This window comes from Pleurodeles waltl, chromosome 9 (genome assembly GCF_031143425.1).
Source record: "Pleurodeles waltl isolate 20211129_DDA chromosome 9, aPleWal1.hap1.20221129, whole genome shotgun sequence".
Lineage (NCBI taxonomy): Eukaryota > Metazoa > Chordata > Amphibia > Caudata > Salamandridae > Pleurodeles > Pleurodeles waltl.
This window is the reverse complement of record NC_090448.1, coordinates 1,138,414,839-1,138,429,297: the sequence shown is the minus strand read 5'-3', so window position 1 is coordinate 1,138,429,297 and position 14,459 is coordinate 1,138,414,839. Positions and strand designations below refer to the sequence as shown.

The following is a 14,459-nucleotide window of genomic DNA, read 5'->3' as shown; positions in this document are numbered from 1 at the left end:
GAACAATTCAGCTCCTTTCTTCAGTGGGTGCTCTCGCAGCGTACTGGGCACCGCGAGGTCATCCATTACTTGGATGACTTCCTGATTCTGGGCCCCCCTAATTCTGACAGGTGCCGGTGAGCCCTCCGTGCATTAATCGCTTTGTTTGAGGAATTCGGTGTCCCTTTGGCACCCGAAAAAACCGTCGGCCCTTCTACCTGCATCACTTTTCTGGGGATTGAAATTGACTCCATGGCGGGGGAGTGTCGCTTGCCTTTGGACAAGTTGTTGGCCTTCAAAGAGTTCATTCGGGCTATTCTGGCTCAAGAAAAGTTGATCCTGCACCAGCTACAAGTACTTGTGGGTCAGCTGAAATTTGCTCTGAGGATCATCCCCATGGGCTGCCCCTTTTCCAGGTCAATAGCTCGCTCAATGGCGGGACTGAAAGAAAGACACCACCACACTCGGCTGTCTAGAGAAGTTAGGGACGACCTAAGGTTGTGGGATCTGTTTCTAAGGACATTCAATGGGTCTGTCATATGGCCACAAAAAGCGATATCCAGCCCCACGCTGGGCCTATACACTGACTCAGCGGGTAGCATAGGTTTCGGGGCAATTCTGGGCCCACTGTGGTGTAGGGCAGATTGGCCTGGAGATTGGGTCAGTTGGGGGTGGACCAAGAATATAGCTTTCCTAGAACTATTCCCAATTGTGGTCGCAGTTAACATCTGGGCAAAGGAATTAAGGAACGGGGTGGTAATTTTCTGGTCCGACAACATGGCGGTGGTGGAAGTTATCAACCGCCAAGGGGCTTCATGCCCTTTGGTCTTGCGCCTGTTAAAACACCTAGTTCTAGCTTGTCTTCAGCACAACATTACGGTCAAGGCAAAACACATGCCCGGGGTTCATAACAACGCAGCCGACGCATTGTCTGAATCATTAATGCAGGATTTTATGCGGTATCACCCTCAGGCGATGGAGAAGATGACGGAGTTCCCAGAATCTCTGTGGAAGATTGGTGCCCCACCCTCCCAGACTTAGTAGCGACGTCTCTGGCTCCTCGCACAAAAGCAGCTTATGAGAACAGTTTTTTCCTTTACAGGCGATATTTGCGGTCACGGCATATTGCAGATACATTCTCTGAGTCTGCAGTTGGGGTGTTCATACAACACTTACGAAGCATAGGGCGTCCGGTGTCATGCGCGAAGGCCCACTTGGCGGCGATACGTTTTTTCGCAAAAATACGTAATTTGGAGAGGCCTCTGAATACATTTATTATTAGGCAGGCCCTGTTGGGGTGGGCCAAGGGATCCCCAGGTAGCTCTGACGCCAGGCGTCCAATCACTACCCCTTTGTTGGAAAGGATTTTGAGGGCACTCCACGACTTCTGCCCTTCTCTGTCCGAGGCGGTGTTATTCGCTGCGGCATTCACTTTGGCTTTTTACGGGGCTTTTCGCATCAGCAAGTTGGTGGGCTCTTCCAAGGGTGATCACTTGGGGGGGTTTGCAGCAGAGAGACGTGATGGTATGCACCGGGTCGCTATCCATAACATTGCGCAAATCAAAGACCGACCAGCTTAGAAAAGGAACGCGCATCACACTCTGTGCAGCGCCTGGTTCCCCCTTATGCCCTGTGTCACTTACAAACAGTTATCTCGCAGTCCGCCCTGCGACGGGCTCTCCGGCCTTGTTCATTCACCCCAGTGGAGACTGCCTATCGCGCTACCAGTTCTCTGAGGTATTTAAGTTGACCCTAAAAGCAATTGGGGTGGATCACAAAGAGTACTCATCCCATTCATTTAGAATAGGGGTGGCCACGGCAGCGGCGGCAGCAGGCCTTCCAGCATCTGCGTTAAAAAATATAGGTCGATGGTCGTCAGAGTGTTACAAGCGTTACATCAGGCCAGATTTGGTGTAACGGTGGCTGGGTTGCTAGGTGGTGATGTCTCACGCGCATGTTTCTTTTCTTTCAGTCAAATGTCTCTGCGAGTATTCTGGGTTTTGGGGCATTCATTTGTTCATCGGGCAGCGTACCGGTTGCAACAGCTCCGTGGGTCGAAGCCGGCAGACATGCACAGCGTGGCATTTCGGTGGTGCGGCATTGGTGGAGGAGGCATCACGCAGCTACAACATTTGGTCGATATGGCGAGAGGATGTGGGGGACTGCAGTCTCCGGATTTAATCATCATTCACTTGGGGGGCAACGATTTAGTGCGTTTAGGCCGAAAGGCCCTTAGGGAGACAGTATTCCTTGAAATCACAAGAGTGGCAAAGCAATTCCCAGGGGCAGCATTCGCCTGGTCACACATGGTACCACGTCAGAAGTGGGGGGCAGGGATAAGATCTCGAACCATCAATGTGTCAGTTCGCCGGCTTAATGCCGAGATGGCAAAACTCTGCCCGGGCCCGGGGCGCCTATGGAACATCCCCCACAAACTGTTGAAGGGCGCTCACATGTTTCAAAAGGACCAGGTACATTTATCTGATGAGGGAACCGACCAATTTATCCGTGACATGTGGGGGTTTGCCCGCAGCCTCTTTTTGGGGGGGGAAGGCGAAGGACTTTTTGGGCCCTGGTCGTCCTTGTGGCGGAAATTGAGATATAAATGTGACTAGAAACAATAGGAGGGGGTCCCCAAGGTGGGGCCCCCAGGAGGACATCTGGGATAGGATCCTGAAGTTCTGAGCCAACCAGCGAATGTACACACCAGATCAGGGGGTAAGAGACCTCAGATCGCTGGGGGAGAACATGGGGCTCCAGCTCTTGGCTCCCCCATTACACCCCAGGGCTGATTGGTGTTTGGAGGGGGGGCGGAACCCGAAACTTGAGGACAAGGTACTGTATAGTCAGGGTAACCGTCCCTCCTACGGATACAGGTGAGACATAGGTCACTGTGTGGTCCAAAATGGTGGTTCAGGACAGGAAGGGATCCTGTCAGATTGATTTATGGTCACAAGAAATTCTCGTTGACATGTAAATAAAAATGTTTTCTTAAATGATTAACCTTGCTATACTTGCTATTGATATTTTTGGCTTGTTGAAGTTATGAGATGTTTTTGAAATATGTCTTTAAAAATAAAATAACCTCTTCCAATGATAAAAGCTTGTCGCCTTGTGTATTCCTGGCGGGGGGAGTATGGGCCGTTTTGGAGGCCTCCGGATCCTAGGGAAAAGCGCCCGCACCGAAGTGGGGGGGTGTGGCCCGTTAGGAGTCGGGCCTCCAAGGCCCTCAGGCACCCCCCCTCCCTTTTTCCCTTTCGCCTACATTCTCGCCGGGAATGCATTGAGGCGGCCGGGTTTCCGCCCTCGCGCCTCGCGAGGCGTTGGGGCGGAAGTCAGTCCAGCGGGGGGCATGTCGTGGGCCCGACGTTCGCTGTGGGCCGGTTCCGGCCGCCGCAGACAGATGTGGGGCTATTTAAGGGCCCCCCCCCCAAGAAGGCTAGTCCTTCTTTACCTGTGTGCGGCGGCCGGACCTGCGCTGCAGCCCGCGATTGTCCCACCCGCCCTCTCCTTTATGTTAGCAGTTTGGAAGGAAGGTTGAAATTGAGATATAAATGTGACTAGAAACAATAGGAGGGGGTCCCCAAGGTGGGGCCCCCAGGAGGACATCTGGGATAGGATCCTGAAGTTCTGAGCCAACCAGCGGATGTACACACCAGATCAGGGGATAAGAGACCTCAGATCGCTGGGGGAGAGCATGGGGCTCCAGCTCTTGGCTCCCCCATTACACCCCAGGGCTGATTGGTGTTTGGAGGGGGGGGCGGAACCCGAAACTTGAGGACAAGGTACCGTGTAGTCAGGGTAACCGTCCCTCCTACGGATACAGGTGAGACATGGGTCGCCTGTGTGGTCCAAAATGGTGGTTCAGGATAGGAAGGGATCCTGTCAGATTGATTTATGGTCACAAGAAATTCTCGTTGATATGTAAATAAAAATGTTTTCTTAAATGATTAACCTTGCTATACTTGCTATTGATATTTTTGGCTTGTTGAAGTTATGAGATGTTTTTGAAATATGTCTTTAAAAATAAAATAACCTCTTCCAACGATAAAAGCTTGTCGCCTCGTGTATTCCTGGCGGGGGGGGTATGGGCCGTTTTGGAGGCCTCCGGATCCTAGTACTGTTCCCAGATTTAAGGTAAAAACTATTGAGTAGCCGCGCGTTTAGCAAGCGCCTTTTGATTTGATTTTGATTTGAATGTGTGGACTTCGGAAGGATGGAACTCAGTTGGCCCCGCTACACTCCGGACCTGCGGATGATATGCCAATGTCAGCAGATAGCACATAGCTCGCCGAGACATTTTTTTTGCTCACTAATTTTCCTTTCATTATATGGTGTCAGCGAATCCGCAAGTGGTTTAGTAAATTCAATAGATTCAAGTGCATCCATTATTTACAGAGCTAAAACTGTTTACTGAGGGCTTGATCCTCGTGCACGAAATCTATGCATAATTCCCTCATTTTTATGCAGCATTCCACTTTTTCTTTAGCGCCTCGTCCAGCCGCTGGCGCACATACATTATACATAGAAGCATAGCTCGCCCAGATTATGTAAATACACTTAATTAATTCTACCCTCTTGGAGCGCTGCATTTCGCCTGCGCTTACATTTTTACTGCTCGGTGTTTCCTAACTTTGGGGGTGACCTGTGACGAGTCGGACAGTGCTTCTGTGTGCAGGGCCTGGCAATCCTCGGGGGCTGTGATTTTAGTAATAAAAACTGTCACACGTAGCGCTTTACAAAACTCCTCAATAAGTAAACACGTAAATAGATAGTTCAGTGATGTCTGACTTGTCCATCAGAGTGTGGGGCTCTCATGCAGAACTTTTGGCCCCACCCCATCTTATGAGCATCTTCAGGCTTCCGGTGTGTGCAGGTAACTGGGGTCAGCAAACCTTCCAGGGTCCACCGGAGTTTTAGCTTCATTTTATTTTCACTCTGAGAAGCGTCACAGGCAGTGCTTAATTTGTGCTTGTTGTTTCCGGTGCTGAGCACTGGCACTTATTTTTGAGAACCGGGCTTATTCTTCTGCCTCAAGCGTTTGCTGCGAGCAAAAGACAAATATGGGACAGACGTGGAAGGGAAAAACGAAAAAGCGTCACAAAGGGAGAAAGTAGAAAGCTGCTAGAGTGAGCTGAAGGGGCAGGGAGTGGCTTTATATGGATTGAAGAGGCCCGAGATGGCTTGAAGATTACATGTACTTATGATAAGCGTCGTGGATGTGCCTCTGACAGAGCTGTGAACCGGAATTAGATGCCTGGAGTGAGACACATATTTATACTTCTGTAAAGTGTCACGGGTGTACCTCGAACAGAGTTGTGTGCACACGATGAGAAGCCTGGAGCGAGACACGTACATGTACTTATGAGAAGTGTCACCGGTGTTCCGCACACATACATGTACTTATGAGAAGTGTCACCGGTGTTCCGCACACATACATGTACTTATGAGAAGTGTCACCGGTGTTCCGCACACATACATGTACTTATGAAAAGTGTCACGGGTGTACCTCGAACAGAGCTGTGCACCCGAAGCAGATGCCTGGAGTGAGACACATACATGTACTTCTAAGAAGCATCGCCGTGTACAGCAAACAGAGTCGTGCACTTGAAGCAGAGGCCTGGAGCGGGTCACGTACATGTACTTATGAGAAGTGTCACGGGTGTACCTTGAACAGAGCTGTGCACACGAAGCAGATGCCTGGAGTGAAACACACACATGTACTTATGAGAAGCGTCATGAGGGTACTTTGCACAGAGCTGTGCACCCGAAGCAGATGCCTCGAGTGAGAAACATATATGTGCTTATGAGAAGTGTCACAGGTGTACCTCGAACAGAGCTGTGCACTCGATGCAGATGCCTGGAGTGAGACACATACATGTACTTATGAGAAGCGTCATGAGGGTACTTTGCACAGAGCTGTGCACCCGAAGCAGATGCCTCGAGTGAGAAACATATATGTGCTTATGAGAAGTGTCACAGGTGTACCTCGAACAGAGCTGTGCACTCGATGCAGATGCCTGGAGTGAGACACATACATGTACTTATGAGAAGCGTCATGAGGGTACTTTGCACAGAGCTGTGCACCCGAAGCAGATGCCTCGAGTGAGAAACATATATGTGCTTATGAGAAGTGTCACAGGTGTACCTCGAACAGAGCTGTGCACTCGATGCAGATGCCTGGAGTGAGACACATACATGTACTTATGAGAAGCGTCATGAGGGTACTTGGCACAGAGCTGTGCACCCGAAGCAGATGCCTGGAGTGAGACACATACATGTACTTATGAGAAGTGTCACGGGTGTTCCGCACACATACGTACATTTATGAGAAGTGTCACAGGTGTTCCGCACACATACATGTATTTATGAGAAGTGTCATGAGTGTACCTCTCACACAGCTGTGCATCCGAAGCAGAGGCCTGGAGCGCTAGTTCGGATTAGAAAGTTAACTGGTCGTGCACAGCACAGATCTCCCATCCACCAGGAAATGTGAAAATCTTCTAATCCCAAGAACTGGATTAATGCGCTGCCGTGTAACGGAATAAAGTTTTCAAAACCGATATCTCCGCAGTTGATATGGCAAGTGGAAGGATCTACTTTGAAGTCCTGCCTTGTACCAAAGACAAACGTTAGGCCATTTTTCAGCCGTTCCCAGAAAACCGTGAAGGCCGGTGCAGAGAGCAGCGTGGCCGGAAGTGACGTGCAAGGATTTGATGTCATTGCTGTAGGAGGCTGGCCTGGCTTGTAGTGGGTACCAAGGGGTACTTACACTCTGTACTAGGTCCAGTTATCACTTATTAGTGTAGAAGAGGTGTTTCTAGCAGCTTAGGCTGGTAGAAGGTAGCTATAGCAGAGCAGATTTGGCTGAACTAGGAGACGAGTGAAGCTCCTACAGTACCACTGGTGTCATATGCACAATATCATAAGAAAACACAATACACAGATATACTAAAAATAAAGGAACTTTATTTTTATGACAATATGCCAAAAGTATCTCAGTGAGTACCCTCAGTATGAGGATGCCAAATATACACAAGATATATGTACACAATACCAAAAATATGCAGTAATAGCAAAAGGAAGTAATGCAAGCAATGTAAAGTTACAGTAGATTGCAATAGGAGCACATAGGTATAGGGGCAACACAAACCATATACTCCAAAAGTGGAATGCGAACCACGAATGGACCCCAAACCTATGTGAGCTTGTAGAGGGTCGCTGAAACTGTAAGAAAACAGTGAGGGTTAGAAAAATAGCCCACCCCAAGACCCTGAAAAGTAGGTGTAAAGTGCACCTATATTCCCCAGAGAGCACATAAATCGTGATAGGGGAATTCTGCAAGGAAGACCAACACCAGCAATGCAACCAAAGTGGATTTCCGGACGAGAGTACCTGTGGAACAAGGGGACCAAGTCCAAGAGTCGCGACAAAGTCGAGATTGGGCAGATGCCCAGGAAATGCCAGCTGAGGGTGCAAGGAAGCTGCCACCGGATGGTAGAAGCTGTGGATTCTGCAAGAACGAAGAGGGCTAGAAACTTCCCCTTTGGAGGATGGATGTCCCATGTCGTGAAGAAGCTTGCAGAGGTGTTCCCACGCAGAAAGACTGCAAACAAGCCTTGCTAGCTGCAAGGGTCGCAGTTAGGGTTTTTGGATGCTGCTGTGGCCCAGGAGGGACCAGGATGTCGCCACTTGGATGAGGAGACAGAGGGGGCGCCCAGCAAGTCAGGGAGCCCTCACAGAAGCAGGCAGCACCCGCAGAAGTGCCGGAACAGGCACTACGAAGAGGAGTGAACCGGAGCTCACCCAAAGACACAAAAGGGAGTCCCACTACGCCGGAGGACAACTCAGGAGGTTGTGCACTGCAGGTTAGAGTGTCGGGGACCCAGGCTTGGCTGTGCACGAAGGAAATCCTGGAAGAGTGCACAGGAGCCGGAGCAGCTGCAAATCACGCGGTACCCAGCAATGCAGTCTAGCGTGGGAGGCAAGGACTTACCTCCACCAAACTTGGACTGAAGAGTCACTGGACTGTGGGAGTCACTTGGACAGAGTTGCTGAGTTCCAGGGGCCAAGCTCGTCGTGCTGAGAGGGGACCCAGAGGACCGGTGATGCAGTCTTTTGTTACCTGCGGTTGCAGGGGGAAGATTCCGTTGACCCACAGGAGATTTCTTCAGAGCTCCTAGTGCAGAGAGGAGGCAGGCTACCCCCAGAGCATGCACCACCAGGAAAACAGTCGAGAAGGCGGCAGGATCAGCGATACAAGGTTGCAGTAGTCGTCTTTGCTACTTTGTTGCGGTTTTGCAGGCGTCCTGAGCAGTCAGCGGTCGATCCTTTGGCAGAAGGTGAAGAGAGAGATGCAGAGGAACTCAGACGAGCTCTTGCATTCGTTATCTAAAGAATTCCCCAAAGCAGAGACCCTAAATAGCCAGGAAAGGAGGTTTGGCTACCCAGGAAGGAGGATAGGCTAGTAACACAGGTAAGAGCCTATCAGAAGGAGTCTCTGACATCACCTGCTGGCACTGGCCACTCAGAGCAGTCCAGTGTGCCAGTGGCACCTCTGTTTCCAAGATGGCAGAGGTCTGGAGCACACTGGAGGAGCTCTGGCACCTCCCTTGGGAGGTGCAGGTCAGGGGAGTGGTCACTCCCCTTTCCTTTGTCCAGTTTCGCGCCAGAGCAGGGCTGGGGGATCCCTGATCCGGTGTAGACTGGCTTATGCAGAGATGGGCACCATCTGTGCCCATCAAAGCATTTCCAGAGGCTGGGGGAGGCTACTCCTCCCCAGCCCTGACACCTTTTTCCAAAGGGAGAGGGTGTAACACCCTCTCTCTGAGGAAGTCCTTTGTTCTGCCTTCCTGGGCCAAGCCTGGCTGGACCCCAGGAGGGCAGAAACCTGTCTGAGGAGTTGGCAGCAGCAGCAGCTGCAGTGAAACCCCGGGAAAGGTAGTTTGGCAGTACCCGGGTCTGTGCTAGAGACTCGGGGGATCATGGAATTGTCTCCCCTATGCCAGGATGGCATTGGGGTGACAATTCCATGATCTTAGACATGTTACATGGCCATGTTCGGAGTTACCATTGTGACGCTGTACATAGGTAGTGACCTATGTGCAGTGCACGCGTGTAATGGTGTCCCCGCACCCACAAAATCCGGGGAATTGACCCTGAACGATGTGGGGTCACCTTGGCTAGTGCCAGGGTGCCCACACACTAAGTAACTTAGCACCCAACCTTCACCAGGTGAAGGTTAGACGTATAGGTGACTTATAAGTTACTTAAGTGCAGTGGTAAATGGCTGTGAAATAACGTGGACGTTATTTCACTCAGGCTGCAGTGGCAGGCCTGTGTAAGAATTGTCAGAGCTCCCTATGGGTGGCAAAATAAATGCTGCAACCCATAGGGATCTCTTGGAACCCCAATACCCTGGGTACCTCAGTACCATATACTAGGGAATTATAAGGGTGTTCCAGTATGCCAATGTGAATTGGTGAAATTGGTCACTAGCCTGTTAGTGACAATTTGGAAAGCAGAGAGAGCATAACCACTGAGGTTCTGGTTAGCAGAGCCTCAGTGAGACAGTTAGTCATCACACAGGGAACACATACAGGGCACACTTATGAGCACTGGGGCCCTGGCTGGCAGGGTCCCAGTGACACATACACTAAAACAACATATATACAGTGAAATATGGGGGTAACATGCCAGGCAAGATGGTACTTTCCTACACATGCAAAGAAACGTGCAACTTGGAATCTACTGCAGTGAAAACGTGGAATGAGAAAAGGAGCTGTAGAAAGTGTCAAACAGTCCAAATGCAACGCTCCGGTGCTGGAAATAGTACTACAGAAACGTGATACTCACTGTCCCCGAGTACTTCTTTGCTACTGAGAAGTCTCTTCCGTGAAAAAAAATGCTTCTCTGGTAAGAAGTGCTGGTTCTCTTCCACCAAAAACACTGCATCTCTGCTGAGAAGTGCCAGTATTCCCCCATTAAATACATTGCATCTCTGCTGAGAAGTGCCAGTACTCCCCTATTAAAAACATTGCATTTCTGCTTAGAAGTGCCAGTACTCCACCATTAAAAACAATGCATCTCTGCTGAGAAGTGGCAGTACTCCACCATTAAAAACCGTGCATCTCTCCTGAGACGTGTCAGTACTCCCCTATTAAATACATTGCATCTCTCCTGAGAAGTGTCAGTACTCCACCATTAAAAACATTGCATCTCTGTTGAGAAGTGCCAGTACTCCTCCATTAAATACAGTGCATCTCTCCTGAGAAGTGTCAGTACCCCCCATTAAACACATTGCATCTCTGCTGAGAAGTGTCAGTACTCCACCATTAAAAACAGTGCATCTCTGCTGAGAAGTGTCAGTACGTTCCCATTAAAAACATTGCATCTCTGCTGAGAAGTGCAAGTACTTCCCCATTAAAAACACTGCATCTCTGCTGAGAAGTGCCAGTACTCCCCCATTAAAAACACTGCATCTCTGCTGAGAAGTGCCAGTACTCCACCATTAAAAACTGTGCATCTCTGCCTGGAAGTGCAAGTACTTCCCCATTAAAAACACTGCATCTCTGCTGGTAAGAAGTGCTGGTACTCTCCCACCAAAAATGGTGCATCTCTGCTGCTGAGAAGGGGCAACACTCCTCCATTAAAAACATTGCATCTCTGCTGAGAAGTGGCAGTACTCCACCATTAAAAACCATGCATCTCTCCTGAGACGTGTCAGTACTCCCCTATTAAATACATTGCATCTCTCCTGAGAAGTGTCAGTACTCACTCATTAAAAAACATTGCATCTCTGCTGAATAGTGCCAGTAGTCCCCCATTAAAAACACTGCATCTCTGCTGAGAAGGGGCAGTACTCCCCCATTAAAAACATTGCATCTTTGCTGAGAAGTGCCAGTACTCATCCATTAAAAACATTGCATCTCTGATGAGAAGTGCCGGTGATCCCCTATTGAAAACATTGGAACTCTGGTGAGAAGTGCTAGTACTCCACCATTAAAAACAAAACATTGCATCACTGCTGTGAAGTGCCCGTACTCATCCACTAAAAACACTGCATCTCTGCTGAGAAGTGCCAGTACTCACCCATTAAAACATGGCATCTCTTCTGAGAAGTGCCAGTACTCACCCATTAAAAACATGGCATCTCTTCTGAGAAGTGCCAGTACTTACCCATTAAAAACACCGCATCTCTGCTGAGAAGCGTCAGTACTCTCCCATTGAAAACAACGCCCCTCTGGTAAGAAATGCTGGCACTTTCCCTTTAAAAGTAAATTACTGCAGGTTCTCAGTACCTGGGAGTGATATAATCCACCCAGAAGGATACGAATAACAAGTCAGTATAAACGCCCCAATAATAGTTCTTCACAGGCAGTTAGTCCACCAAGGTTATTTCTCGGCATGTTATTATAGGAAAATGAAGTTAATAAGTTTGTGATGCGGCCGCTGTAATCCTGTCACCGCCAGTTACTTGTTTTTTGAACGTGCTTTCTTTACCGAAGGATAACATTGCCCCTGGGTATTTTGGCGGGAGAAGCAAACGTGCGTGAAGCCCACCCCGCCCTCCCCCGCAGACTCCCCGCGCGTGCAAACGGTGCACAGGACGTCAAGGGCGTCGGGTGAGCGCGTGGCAGGTGGCGGCCGCGCGCATACTGCAAACAAAAGCCTTAATGCCACCAGGGGATCTGAGAAGAGGAAATGGAAGTCAGGCTGCCAAACGCTTCGGGAAGCGGGGGGACTCTGAAAGCCACAGTAAAATACATTTCTTAAAGGAGGGTGGAAACAGTGCAGGAATGTGCATGTGGTAAATCAGTGACGGGCAACCAGGGCCTAATGACCCGACCAACAAGGATCTAACGTCTCAGTGACCCGACTGTGCCCTGGACGTAGTTGCGCAGGGCACACATTTGCCCTACACACAATTATATAAAATGGGGAGTTCTCCCTGCACCAAGTTGTGATGGATCACAGCGCTGTCTGCACATAAAGGATTGAGGTCAAATGACACAAGGGGCCTGGAAAAACAGTTAGTTAACACCATCTCGGTGCCTGAGGTAGATAGATGCCACCTCTTGGAGCTCAGGCACCCGCGCAGTCAGGTCAGCAGGACATCAGGAACCCAGGCTCAGCCTCTACTGTATACATTGGATCTGCCTCTCGTTATGGTCTGGCTTGACAGTCCCAGGCAATTAGGTGAGAACCACCGGGAGAGGAGCTTTGGCTCCACCCACAAGTTAGGAGCCAGGAGTACATGTTTTGATTGGGAAGCAGTTGTGCGCTTCCACAAACGAGCATTTGCCAAGCAATGGGTCTTGCGTTTGCTCGAATTAGAGCTGTTAACGTTGTAAATTCCTAACTGGACTTTTCTTGCCACTTAAATTGAAAATGAAAAGTAAACAGTTGACGTAAGTGAGCCGGTTCAAAGCGCCATGGCCGCCATGAGCACGAAGGAGAAACACAAAAGGAAAAAGAAGTTTGCGCGCAGTCAAACGTATCGGCAAATGTGCAATTATCCACGTAACAGTGTTGATGTCCAAGGAGGTAACCAAACCGGCCCAAGGAGGGACACACGTAAAGCATTTATCAATGATAACAAAGGCCAGCCCATGAACGAGTGATAGTGATGGGCGTGGTTAAAAGCCCACAGATATATTACAACAGGTCAGAGCGCTTGCATGCTTGACCTGAACAGGGCTCAACCTCCCCTCAGCTGTGGTCATTTTATATATTTATCTAGCTGCCTGAGCTTGAACTTTCAGGTACACTCACATGACATTGTAATATTATTAAAGTGTCAAAGATAACTAGATAATTTTTCGTATTTTTCTCTGGCCGCAGCAAAGGCAGGAGGACGCCAGTCATTAACCTACATGGAATTTTAGATCTGGCTTGACTGTGCAACTTTTTCCTGGCCTCTCAATATACACCAATATTATTCAACAGTTATAGACTTCCACATTAATACATAGCAATCCCATTGCTCTCTACCTGCAATGCTTCACATTACCTTACAACATTCCTTTAAAGCTAGACCTGTTGGCATTGCCAGTGCTTGTTTTAAGAGGTGGCGCCTATCGTGTAAGCTGGTGTGATCCAAATTCTCACATTTAACTCTAATGTCTCCTACAGGCCTCCAACTTAAGGCTAACGCCTGGGGAGGGGGGGGGGGGGGGTGTGGCACTAGACCCAGCATATGAAAAGGTATAAATCAGTTTGGTGAATGTGGCTATTCTATGGGAGATTGTCTTTGGTTTAATCTTGGATTTGTTGGACCCAATGCCTGCTGAACAATATGGACACAGATCAATGATGCAGCAACGAGGAGTGAGGCCGCAGCAGGCACATTTTCAGAGACCCATCCTCAACAAAGCTTATGGCTTTCCATGGGGTGTGTCCCTCACTGGACAACATTAAAGCAAGGGCGCAACTCTGCAGTGGTGGAGGGGCGTCGCTCCTCCGGCTGAGCCAGCAGATGAAAAATAAAACGATAGCTTGCTATTGTTTTATTTTTCATCATTTTTCTGACTCAGGCAGCTGGTGCAGGGAGGGGTGGGGATGAGCCACAGGGCGGTGGAAGGGGGAGGAGGGGAGAGTACACTAAGTGCGCATGTGTGTTTGGCCGGCTGTCCTGGGCCGGCCAAGCAGACATGCGCAGTTAGGTTTCTCCAACCCGGCTGTTCTCCAACCCGCTCAGACCAATCGTGACGCTGCTTACATGCCATGTTTAGCATGTAAGCAGCACCGGGTTTGCTGGGGAGCCTGTGCTGGTGTCCCAGCAGCGAGGCAGTAGCGGACGATTGACAGGGTGGCGTGGCACGAGGTAAGTGCTTTCTTTTTTTTTTTTTTCCACTAATGGTTCCCCCGTCGTCTCCCCCTGTCACCCTTTCAACATATGCGGCGGCCACTGCTGCATTAAAGATGTCGCGTCTAGACCCCCTTATCATAACCTCAACATGGCTGACCATAATGCATCAGGGGTTCCATTCCAAAGAGCTGCAGGACGCCGAGTTAGTCCCGGCCTCCACCCCTTGAGTCTTATGCTGCTCAGTTGTCCACCGACTCATCAGAACTTTGGTTGACACTGTGAGGACCACAGCACGATGGAGAAAGATCCCCCCTTGCTGACCATACCATGAAGCAAAAGTCCCTTCTACAGCAATGGGTGACACTAGCACCAGACCGCGGGTCCCTGACCTCCAGCGAGCAACTAACTAGTGGCCACTAGTGGCAGCCATTGGTGATATAGCACAGTGCGAACGCCCACCGGCTTGTGTCGTATCACAGGTTTTTCGGGCAACAATTCTGACTTCGTTATTATTAAGATAATATATTGGATTTGTTTAGTGTTTCCTAACATAGCTGTCATTTTTAGGTGCAATATATGATAAGTATTACTTTAAGCGAATTTACTGGTGCTCCAATATACCAACCTCATAAGGATGAAAGGCTGAGTGGGCCATTTCGAGACTTCTACC

The 14,459-nt window shown here is 49.5% G+C and overlaps 1 protein-coding gene across 3 annotated transcripts in view; it reads right to left on the bottom strand.

Annotated features, from left to right (window-relative positions):
* RAB15 (RAB15, member RAS oncogene family) overlaps window positions 1–14,459 on the bottom strand; it is a 248,682-nt gene that overhangs the window by 185,478 nt on the left and 48,745 nt on the right. The gene's annotated exons all lie outside the window — the stretch shown is intronic.